The sequence below is a fragment of the Gekko japonicus genome, unplaced genomic scaffold (genome assembly GCF_001447785.1).
Source record: "Gekko japonicus isolate JY-2015 unplaced genomic scaffold, Gekko_japonicus_V1.1 scaffold2332, whole genome shotgun sequence".
In the NCBI taxonomy this organism is placed as follows: Eukaryota; Metazoa; Chordata; class Lepidosauria; order Squamata; family Gekkonidae; genus Gekko; species Gekko japonicus.
In genome coordinates, this window is record NW_015167121.1 from 27,894 (window position 1) to 40,573 (window position 12,680).

Sequence of the window (12,680 nt, forward strand, 5' to 3'; positions counted from 1 at the left end):
GGGAGGCAATTGGAAAGGTGCTGAAATCGCCCTGTTCTGGTTTGGTGTGCGGATCCGGTTTTGTTTGTACCTGCAAAAATAAGCCAGCGGGGAGGGCGAGTGCTCTGTGGAACAGCTTGCCTGACGGTTGTGCAAGGGGCTGAGCGATGTTATCTGCTAGGAAAGGGGTTGTTCACCTGCACTGCTGCGCGCCCCGAAGGAAGTCTGAAAGATGGACTGATTGAGGGAGTCGCCTGCTTGGATTAAGCACATCGCAGATCTGCATGAGAAGAAAGGGTTGGATACAATGCATTCATAAGCCACCAGAGACTGTGATTAGGTGGAAAAGAGGTGGATAAAAACTATGTCGCAAACCTGCCTGTATCTTAGTATTTAGTATTAACTGCTATGCCCTGACTAGTCATACAGCTGGGAGAGAGAACGTTGGTTGATGAAGCAAGCTTGGAAACACTCCACTAACATTTGTCAAGCATTGCTTGCTGACTACAAACTGACCAACGCAGGGCCTAGTTGAATGCCTAGAAGCATCAATCAAATTACTTAACTGTTAACAACTGGAGTAACACAATACTCTTTGGGATGACTGACCAGCCGGCTGCTGTAATTCTTCTTGCCTTTTTCTTTTCTGGTTCTCATGGCTTCCTTTCACCTCTCTTGTAGTGAAGGATGATTCTGAGCCTGCCCACTTCCCTGCTGGGATTTCCTGTCCTCTTTTGTAAGAAGTGACCTGGTTGTTTTTTTTGTTTAAATTCTAATTTTAGTCGATTGCATATATTTATTCCCAAAGACTTCAGCATCCAGTGTGGTCTAGAGAAATTAGAGATATTGGACTTGTAAAACCTGCTTTCAAATCTGGTCAGCTGTGAAATTATTAATTTTGCCCTTGGGCAGGTCTGTTCCCTTGTAAAATAGGAATAGCAGCTGCTCCTAGCACAGAGGTGCTGTAAAGGCTGCAAGGACCTAGCTACTCTTCACCAAATAGGTGAAGATGAGTTTCACACAGTACACCATAATGACTGTGGTTTGCACAGATCATGAGAATGAGAGCTGATAATGTATTCTGAGTGTATGTCCTCTTACCTGTAATTTCATTCACACTTCAAGGTATTGACACCAAGACAATGACGTTTATCTGGAACTAGGGCTCCTCCTGGGGGCCACAATGGCTCAGAGGTTAAGATGCTGAGCTGCAGACCAGAAGGGTCTGTAGTTCAGCAGTTTGAGACCCTAGTGCCGCATGATGGAGTGAGCTCCCGTCTCTGGTTCCAGCTCCTGCCAACCTAGCAGTTCGAAAGGAAGAAATTGCAAGTAGGTAAATAGGTACTGCTTCAGTGGGAAGGTAACAGTCTCCCATGCGCCTCGGTGTTTAGTCATGCTGGCCACTTGACCACAGAGAAGTCGGCTTTGACTAGCTTTTGAGCAAGGGAAACCTTTACCTTTTAGGGCTTCTCCTCATGCAGTAGTGAGTCAAGTAGAAAAGGTTTCACAGGCATGTAGGCACCTGAATAGGCCAGTTTGACCTGAGCTCATCAGAACCTGGAAGCTAAGCTAGGTCAGCCATGGTTATTCCTTGGATGGGAGACTTCCATTGGAGGAAAAGAATGGCAAACCTCCACTGCCTCTGCTCATCTTTTGCCTGGAACATCCCATGATGTACAATTACAACTCAGTGGCATGTTTTCCTTCCTTCTTGGGATCTGTCAAACTGCTGTGCTTGGAACTGAGCAGGCATCTCTCTCCTTCAGGGCAAATGGGGTTGACAGCTCTTGGAGGTTGGAGGGAAAGGGTGGGGTGGGATTACCTTGGGCTGTAGCATGTTGTTTGACTTTTTAATGGGCCTCTTCTGCAGTTAATTTTCTACTCTGCATTGGGTTGGTTGATGGGAGTAAGATGGGCTAGCCTGTGGCTTTGGAAGAGGGCTGGGCTAGAAAGGCATCGGGTTTCATCCAACACTATGAAATGTTGCAGGTGAAGGGAGAGAAGCCACACAGACAAAACCTTAAGCATCACTCATGAGTAGGGTTGGGAGTGGGTTGGGAGTGATGGGTTTCTTGCTCTGCTAATGTAATTAGCATTTTACCTTGTTTGCACCTGTATGTGGATCAACTGCCCCCCCCACCCCAGCTTCAAAGTTTGTCGGGGCACCTGTTGAATATCTGTCAGCCCTGCATCTGTCAAAGACAGAGTCTTTGCTGTTTCCTGGCTTTGTAGGCAGCCCTGTATGAAGTAAAAGTGGCTAGTCTTTTCCCCTAAGCTTGTTTCCTATCTTCAACTGTATAGAGGGTGTACATGCATGTGTAATATTTAAAAAAACAACACCAAACTGCACATGAGAATGAATCCCTTTTAGAACAGGGTTGTACAGCATTCACAGGACTTTCCTTTTATGCCTGTTCAACTAGTATATGCTGAATAATGTGTGAAAATGCTTGGGATGGGATACCACACTGAGATGGAATAACTTTCGACAAATTGCCCATGTTTAACTCGACACATGTTCCTTTTCTGTCATCTTCCTTTAGTTCCTGATAAATAGTTTCCTGATTCATGATTTGCTTTTGAAGTCATAGTAAAATAGGTTCTGCCTACTTTGTAAACAATACCATTCCCAGTTAAGTAACTTCTCTAGACTTTGAGATTTGGTACTTGAGTTCTGCGGGGGGGGGGGAGTAAAGACAGAGGGCACCTTTAATGAATCCATTCAATTCTAGGCCATCCTCTTGATCATCGGATACCACACTCACTGCTCTGTTTCTACTGGTGATGTACACATTGTTCATATTTTGGCGTTGTTGAGAGCCAAGTTTATGAGGGCTTTTGCAGAACAGTCAGAAAAATGCTTGGGAACCTTATTCCCTTCTTCAGTTCAGACTGTTAAATTTAGCAGCTGTTGGAAAAGGCAATGTCTAGTGTGCAAAGAAGAAGAGAAGACCCTTCAGGGGGTGGTATGAGGAAAATTAGATAGGATAGTGAGGTCAGCACCTTCTCTCTCCTATTTTTAAATAAATGATTTTATTAGAAGATAAGTCAAATATACATAAACAAGATTACTGTTTAAACAATAATACAGACTGTAAGTGCAGATTCATTTAACACAATGCCATCTATTAACTTGTCAGCAGGAACAGCTTATTACCGTGACCTGACCTTGTCACTTTATTGTTATTTTCCACTTGTTCTACTAGAGTAGTAACGTATAATAAAATGTTTAATCAGATATATTTTAGAAGGACCTTAAAAGTATTTTGTGAGAGTGCTCGAGCCATAAAAAATTCTCATAAATGTATCCAATCTGCATAGCTAGAATTTACTGGTAATACCTTGTTTTCTGTAAAATATGTTATAAGAGGACACCATTTTCGAATGAATCTGGAATTGGACCGCACATACCCTTGTGTGTATTAAGTGTTATTCCTTGTCTGTCTCCAGATTGCTGCTCTTAGGGCAATATACTCATTCTCAGAGGTTCCACACTTAGTCTCTCTTTCTCTGTTTTCAACTAGTGGTGTAGTTAGGACACTCTCTCTCTCCCCTCTTGACTAGTTCATAAAAAAACCCTTTATCTACACATTAGTCAGGCTGTGTGCCTTTGCTGTGTTAGTTACTCTGCCAACACCAACAACCTCTTTCTTTTTGGAGAACTAAGTCAGTGCTCTGGTGAATGGTACTTTCTTTTGTTCCTATTACCAACAAGCAAAATGCAGCATCTATAATAAAAAACCTTCTTCCCTTTGGTAAGAAGAGTGCTTCTGGCATCCAGAGGAGGAAATGCTGTGATGCTAGGCCTACCCAGTAGTGTCTTCCCCTCACAAAAGGACTATCGGTTGAGAGGCCAGATGGATGTAATGGGGCATCAGTGGATGATTCCTTTTTGCTAGTCAAATTTCTGGCCCAGTCCATCTCTTCTCCACACTGTAATAAAATAAACATTTGCAGGCCTTGCCTAGTTCTGGGCTTAAGGCTATCTTCTTGCCATCCCCCTAATTCCAGTCTGACTGATTTTCAGGAAAGCGTTCATTGCCCATTCTGGACTTTCATGAAACTGAGACCAGCTGGCCCTCATAATCTTTTTGTGCGTCAGAAGTTCTGGGCCCTTCAAGCCAAATAGAATTCAGTCTTTCTTTGTGTGGCTTGATGCCAACTTGGGTTGGATTCCACCCTTTTCACCCAACATGAATGGGTGCTGCTCACCTTGGGGCCAGAATTCTCTTGGATTCTGTCACTGCACAGACAGAAAGCAAATTTTAAAGCCGTTAATAAGGCCACTGCATATCGGAGGGAGTCTGTGACAGCCAGCTGGTCTAAAGAGAAGTTCCGTCTGGTGTCACAACATGAGTGGACCTGTACTGAGTATACAAACTAGTACGGAGCTGGAGCCTACAGAGAAACTGAGAGTTGGTGGAGGTTAAGAGACATGGCCCCTGTGGAGCCTTTTAAAACATTAGCTATGGTGGCCCATTGCAATAGTAAAGGGCCTGGGCCCATCATTTGAGCTCTGCTGTGAGCCATCTTGGTCTAGTTCTGTGGTATTAAATTATGATGTGCATTGGAAACGTTCATGTGAAATCCAAATAGTATCAGAGAGGCTTAAATATGCTATTTAATATTGCATGTGAAAACAGCTGGAGGATTTTGGAAGTGAGTGTACCTACAACGTGCCCTTTAGCCCCGGGAATTGTTTGAAATGACCAGGTGTTGCATCTTTCAGACTGTAATTGTACACATGCAACTGGGAATAACTTTAGTTGAAGGCATATTAAAGCCTGCGTCTGAGTGGATGTACCTAGATTGGGGGAAGAAAAAAAAGAGAGAGAGAGAGATTCGTTGGTTGGCTCATCACAGAATCCAGAAACCAAAAAGTTGAGAAATACCTTTAAGATGCTCAAAAATAAGTGGCTTTTGTTTTGTAGATCATGCAATAAAATTAAGTAGATCTGAGCCTAGCTAGTACCTGGATGGGAGACTATCTGCAAACCACCAGTTTGCTACTCTCAAGAAGGGTGAGATGCCCATAAGTTCCAGTTGAACTCTGTTAAGGGCAAATGCTCAAGGAAGGTCCATGGCACAGTGAGTCCCTGGCAATATTGTTTAAAATGATTGTGGAAAGCAGTGTTTGTTAGACTTTTGCCTGGGACCTTGGAGAGCGACTTCCAGTCTGAGTGGGCAGTGCTGGATTCAATGGATCAGTGGGTGGGTTGGTAGAGGGCCACTTCATATGTTAGGGAGGAGTGGAATATATTGCTTTAGGAATGAGGGGAATGGCTAGCCTAGAACGTCCTAGTCGTTTCCAGCCTTAAAAAGATACATCTATATTGGGTTGAGTCTGAACTACTACCCTCAGAAGGACCTTTGCCATATCTCTCTGTGTACTTGACTCCTGGAAAGCAGATTTCCTAGACTCACCAGGCCCATGTTGGGCTGCTGCTGCACTAGTGATGGGGAAGGTGGCGTAACTCCTCCCTTCCTGCCACTTCCCGCCTACCAGTTGTAGCCCCATTATCCATGTAGCTCACACTCCGCATGCATCCTGCAGACCTGGGAATCTACTTCCCAGTGTCAGAAGGGATTGCTGGGTAGAGTAGAGCAGGGCAAATATGTGCATTCAGAGTGGTGGCCAATCAGTTATAGTTCGACCTAATTTAATTGGGTGTAGCTTTAAACGCATGTATTGATCAATCATGTACTTCAGGATATAAATTGCCTTCATTCATGCATGTTTAATATTGAGTCATTTGCTTGCGTGCTTACATTTGGCACTTGTGTTCCTTTGGCAAAGTGGGAGCAGTGTGCCAACACTGAAAAGGTAAAGCGAGAAGCTGTGGACTACTCAGGACTCAGGAGTCTTGTGAGCAAAAATTCTACTTTGTGAGCTACTGGCATTAAAGTTGTGAGCAAGCGATTTGGCTACTACATAAATTAGTTTGCTCTGGAGCCGTCCTTCCTGAGCTGAGACAAAAACGTGTGAGCTGGAGGCTGGAAAATGGTGAGCTACTCACACTAACTCAGCTTAGAGGGAACACTGCTCAGGAGCCAACATTTCAGCTATTCCTCGTGCCAGCATGAACCCTGTTTTTCAGAACTGGTGTGGAGGGGTGGGGTGGGCTCGTCCCCTGCGAAGTGGGGCTTCACGTGTTGCCACTGGTATAACCATCTTGTTACTAACCTATTGTGATGACCAAGTTGTGTTTTGATAATCTAGTTTATTCTCAGGTGTGTGTTCTATCACTATTAAAGTTTTTATTTTATAAAAACATGCTAAAGGGACCACTTCACAGGTGTGGTTGCCCCAAGGATAGAGTAAAATCATTTAACTTCATAGACTGTTACTATAAGACTGTGCTCACCTGGTTTTGTCCCATATACATATGGCAGGAAGATGACAACAGATTATAACCATGTGTACATGTTAGCAGTTCGAAAGCAAGAAATTGCAAGTAGATAAATAGGTACCACTTCAATGGGAAGGTGACAGCGTTCTGTGCGCCTTGGTGTTTAGTCATGCCGGCCACGTGACCACGAAAATGTCTTTGGACATTTTGGACAAAGCTCTTCGGCTTTGAAACAGAGATGAGCACCACAACCCTAGAGTCAGTTTCAACTGGCTTTCGAGCTAGGGAACCTTTACCTTTTTACATGGAGTATAATACGTGCAGTGTGCCGTTTCCACAGAGCAGACCATAGGCTTCTATTGTACATGTGTGTATGCATGTGCTTCTATAGTCCTGCTGTACTACATTGATATGCAAAATTATAAAAGAATAATTTCATACTTACACTCACAGAGTTGGAAGGGGCCATACAGGCTATCTAGTCCAACCCCCTGCTCAGTGGAGGATCAGCCTAAAGTATCCCTGACAGTTGTTCGTCCAGTTGCTGCTCGAAGACTGCCAGTGAGGGGGAGCTCACCACCTCCCTAGGCAGCCGATTCCACTGCTGAACTACTCTAATTATAAAATAATAATAATAATAATTATTATAGTGCCTGGATGGTACCTACCTGTAATTTAAATCCATTATTGTGAGTCCTATCCCCTGCTGCCAACAGGAACACCTCCCTGCCCACCTCTAAGTGACAGCCTTTCTAATACTTCAAGAGATCAGTCATGTCCCCCTCAACCTTCTGTGCTGCAGACTGAATATTCCCACGGCCACTCCATTCTGTCCACATCCTTTTTGAAGTGAGGCCTCCAGAATGGCACACAGTACTTCAGATGCAGCCTGACCAATGCAATGTACAGTGGGGCTATGACACCTTGTGATTTGGATGTTATGTCTCTGTCGATGCACCCTAAGATCGCATTAGCCTTTTTGCCATTGCATCACACTGATGCCTCATATTTAGCTTACAGTCTGCCCATACCCCAAAAATTTGTTTACACGCACTGCTACCCTGAAGTGTTTCCTCTGTCAAGTATGCATGCTTCTCATTTTTGTTACCCAGATATAGAACTCCACATTTATCCTTGTTGAATTGTGTCTTGTACTTTTCCTTATTGAATTTTTCCACTTTTCCAGTGTGTTCAGATCTCTTTGAGTACTATCTCTGTCTTATTTTTTTTATTTAATTCAATTCAATTTTTATCCGACCCTCCTCATGAACGGGCTCAGGGCAGGTTACAAAATCACAAAACTCAATAACAGTAGTTAAAATAATTAAACACTAATTTAAAACAGTAATAAGAATCACAATCAAGGGTTCATGTCACTATGCTCAGTTTAAGCTGATCCTGAGTCAGCAATTTCAGTAGGGGAGGCCGAAGATGTATTTTGGATATCCACTGCCTCAACCGAAAGCCCAGCAGAACAGCTTTGTTTTTCAGGCCCCGTGGAATTGTAATGGATCCCGCAGGGCCCTGATCTCACGTGGGAGCTTGTTCCACCAGGGTGGGGCCAGGGCAGAAAAGGCCCAGGCCCTGGTTAAGGTTAGTTGGACATCCTTGGGGCCGGGGACACAACCAGTAAATGTTGGTTGATTGAGCGCCGGCCGATTCTGGGATGTTTGCTACTCCTCCCAATTGGAATTGTGTGCAGATTTAATGAGTAGCCCCTCTATCCTTTCATCCAGATGATTTACAAAAATACTGAAAAGTAACAAGCCCAGAACCAAGCACTTTGGCACCCCACTGGGTACCTCCCTTCAATCAGATGAAATGCCATTGACAACTACTTTTTGGGTGTGTTTGTCCAACCAGTTCCCTATCCATCTAACTATCCTAGAGTCCAGTCTCCAGCCCTCCAGTTTACCCATCAGAACGTCATGGGGAACCCTGTCAAATGCTCTACTGAAATCCAGGTAAACAACACGAGGCAATAAGCTTGTCATTCAATCAAAGAAGGAAATGAAGACCTGTTGGGGACAAATCTGTGCTGACTTCCCTGGGTCACCAAGATGTCCTTCAGATGCCAGCAGATTTACTCCTTTAAAATCTGCTTCAGTGTCTTCTCTGGGACAAAGGTCAGACTGACTGGCCTGTAGTTTTCTGAGTCATCCTCCCTCCTTATTTTTGAAGATTGGGATAGCACATCTGTTGCCTCTAAGATGTCTTGAAGATGATGGACAAATGATCTGCAAGCTCTCTGGAAAGTTCTTTGAGAACTCTTGGGTGCATACCATCTGGCCTGGGGTATCTGTACTCATCCAGTGCAGCCAGGTGCCTCTGAACAACCTTTCTCTTCATTTCAACCAGCAGCACGGATGCTGTACCTTACCCACTACCATCTCTAGATGAGCCTGTTTTTTCATCAGGAAAGAATACCTGGAAGTATTAATGCCAACTCTACAGGAAAATTGTTTTTTGAAATGCCCTTTTCCTTGGTTCATGGGTACAAATATGGGTAGTGCAAGTGAACTGTGTTTTCCTGTATTTGCACAAATTATTAACATCTCCAGCGAGGGTTTTCCCCGAGTTGGTGGTGTCAGCATATCCTCTCCTTGTGGGGTGCATGCAGGTCCCCAGTTCAGATGTCAACATTATGCGAGCACAAAAGAACAGAACTAATTCCTGTTGCTTATATTGCTGCAGTTTTAAAAAACCTGAAGAGCCTTACAGGTGTAACATGAGATAGAGGTGACTGGATTTTTCAGGGTTTGCATGAATCTGCTAGAATATTTCCCAGGTGTGGAGGGGAGAAGCTTAGTGCAGGGCTAGTCTTTAGGAGCTAAGAACGACTCTTAAAATGTTACAGATATAAGATCATCAACAGTTTTCAGTGGCTTGCTTTCATTTAATTTGTTATTTTAGAAAGTAAAGTGACTGTTCAGACTGTGGGGGGAAATCGCTTTGGACTTCCCCCTCTCTCTTCCGTGCTGGGAAGCAAGTCACTTAGAAGGAGATACATGAGCTATTCTGCAGCAACTGGCAAACAATTGATAACACAACTACCCACGATACACCTTTTAACAATTGAATATTATATTAAACTTGGTATCCGAATCTGCTGGTAGTTCTAAATGTTACAATTGTCAATGTTAATGGTGAATGCTATTTTCAGTCCAAAGAATAAACTTTCTTTTGTGTTTAAATTTGTAATCTGCTTTGAGTCTCAGTGAAACAAGTGAATAAATAAAGTGAAATAAATAACTATAAAAACTACTTCTGTTGAACTTTTTCTCTACTTCAACAGTATATGTGTTTACAATGCAAGAGTCTTTCTAGTATTGGGTGTGTTTGCAGTGTTTGAACAAAACTAAGTAATTTGTACTTTTAAATTTCATAAATATGGCAAAGAATACAGTTTTATATTCTGACAAGAATGATACATTCTCCGTTCTTAAAGCAGTAAAATGAGTTTATGTTTGATAAGAGGACAATATATTTCAGCCACCTCCTGATTTCTCTGTGTTTCTGATGGGGGAGGGGGCTTTCCCCCCCAAGTTTTCAAAACTTCTGTAAAATTTATAACTATAGGAAACAGGATATTTGTATTCCATCTTCATAAAGGAAAGAAACTCTTGTGACTGCAGTATTAATACCTTGTAGAGGAGTAAACAGGTGAACACTAGATCAGAGGTGTCAAAATCATTTGTTACAAGGGCTGGATCTGACATAAACGTCACTTTGTTGGGCTGCACCATGTGTGCCATGAAATGTAACACGAGGTACCAGAGATATAAGCTTTATAAAGGTGATTTCAGATGTTGTATGACAATAGAAGGCTTGATCGGATTAGGTATGGTATTCAGAGGAGTAGTAGGCATGGAGATACCAGCACTAATAATGAGACAGGAAACCTAGGCCTCAATTCAGTCCGGGAGGATTCAGTCCATAAAGATGCCAAGAATAAATGGACATAAGTCTGAAATTAGAAACCACAACATTCAAAAACCGAGTGGGGGGACATTTTAACCTTCCAGGACATTCAGTTGCTGACCTAAGAGTAGCAGTTCTCTTACAAAAGAATTTCAAAAGGAGATTAGAAAGAGAGACTGCTGAACTGGAACTGATAATAAAGCTCAAGACAACGCATCCTCCTGAATTGAACGGAGACTTAGGTTTCCTGTCTCATCGCCAACACCTGCTATTGTCCTTCTGCATCTGAAATCACTCCACCCTCTAAGATATAAGGAACAATGGACTCATGTTCTAGTTGTACTTGAAGAAGTGAGCAGTGACTTGCAAAAGCTCATACTGTGCCACAAATTTTGTTAGACCTTAAGGTGCTACTGGATTCTTGCTCCTTTCCACTAATAAAGACTGTAAGCTGCGCTGTTAGGTTCCTCCCCCCCACCCCTTCATCTGTTAGAACTGGAGAGGGGGAATCTCCAAGTGACATAATGTGTTGATTTCAAACTGGGCAAAATCCACTCAGTGATATTGATGATAATGAAAGAGAAGGAGATCTTTTCACTGTTAGTAAAAATGTTAGTACAATTAGTTTTAGTATCACAATATACTTGTAGAGTTCTTGCTTATAACAATTCACTATTTATATGTTATTTTGTTAGTTGTTATGAGAGAAATCTCTGATCATCTTATTCTTCGCTTCAAAAGTCCATTTTCCAAGTCCTTCTGCCTTTATTTCGGCTTTCTGTCTCTAAAATCATATACCACTCTGGCCGGTCCTGCACCCTTTTCTGCCGCAGAATCCTCTTCCGTTCCCGAGGTCACTAGACATCGTTTCTTCCTCTTTGGACTCTTCGTCTGTCTCCAGCTGACGTCTCAAATTCTTTGGCTTTAACAGTGGAGTCTATCTTCTCTCTTCTATCGTTGATCTTAAAGATGACACCCTCCAAAACCACCCACCTCTACGATATCCCATTAGTTTGAAGAAAAGAAATTAAGTCCTTGTAATTTTTCTTCTTTTGTCTAATTTCAAATGGAATGTTCTTTAAGGTTTTAATGGTTACATTTCCCATTTTCAGTGGAGTTGCTGAAGTTGCTTTTAAAATGGCATCTCTGGTTTGTCTTCTTACAAACCTGACCACTATTTCTCCAGGTAGGTTATTTTTTTAATGTAATTGGAGTATGCCCTATAGGCTGACTCCATTTCATTTACCAGTTCATCCGCTGTTAAACCTATTACTGGAGCGATAATCTCACCAAGCACCCTCTTCAAATGTGTGTGTGATCACATCTCAGAGTAAACAGCAGTAGGGCGATCTCAATGTAAATTGTGCTTGTCAGAAGAATCCCCCCTCCCTCCCTCTGAAGAAGTGTGCATGCACACAAAAGCTTATACTTGGAATAAAACTTTGTTGATCTTAAAGGTGCAATGGGACTCCAACTTCGTTCTCTCTCTTTTTCCCTCACCTTCCCTTCCTCCCTAAAGGAGGAGGAATGGGGAGGAGACCTCAGTCAATGGACAGAAGGGAGGCTTGGCTTTTTGTCTCTTTTGTGTGATTGAAGGAGCTGGGCAAAAGTAAACTGCAACACAGCAGCAGACCTGGAAGAAGAAGAAAGAGACTGGATTTATACCCTGCCTTTCTTATGTAAGAAGGGTTACAATCTCCTTTCCCTTCCCCTCCCCACAACAGACACCCTGTGAGGTAGGTGGGGCTGAGAGAGCTCTGAGAGAACTGCTCTTGAGAGAGCAGCTCTGAAAAAACTTGTAACTGACCCAAGGTCACACCAGCAGCTAGATGTGGAAGAGTGGGGAATCAAACCCAGTTCTCCCAGATTAGAGTCCACACTCCTAACCACTACACCAAACTGGCTATGGAGAAGGAAGCAGGAGAGAGCTGGGCCAAAGCAAGCTATGATGCAGCAGCAGCCCTGGAGAAGGAAGCAGGAGAGAATAACTGAGGGAGCCAGGTGAAAGAGAGCTGCAACACAGCAGCAGCCCCAGAAAAGAAAGCAGGAGGGAGCCAGTTGCTTGTGGGACAGATATGAGCCTTGCCGGGGCCGGTTCCAGCCCACAGGCCATATGTTTGGACACCCCAGCTTAGATGGTAATGAATGTAGTTTACAAGGGCTTTTTGTACTTGGTACATTAAAAAAAAAGTACTGCTTGCATAATCTGTCTCAGGGTTTGGAGGCCATGATGGGATGGTTAAAAAACAGTAGATAGACTGAACCCAATAAAGACTGAGGTTAAGAACATAAGAGACACCAATGTTGGATCAGGCCAAAGGCTCATCCAGTCCAACACTCTGTGTCACACAGTGGCCAGAAATACCAGTGCCATCAGGAGGTCCACCAGTGGGGCCAGGACATTAGACGCCCTCCCACTGTTGACCCCCC

At 43.2% G+C, this 12,680-nt stretch overlaps 1 protein-coding gene across 1 annotated transcript in view; it reads left to right on the forward strand.

Moving 5' to 3' along the window:
- Window positions 1-12,680, forward strand: part of ELOVL7 (ELOVL fatty acid elongase 7) — a 73,612-nt gene that overhangs the window by 970 nt on the left and 59,962 nt on the right. The window lies entirely within an intron of this gene.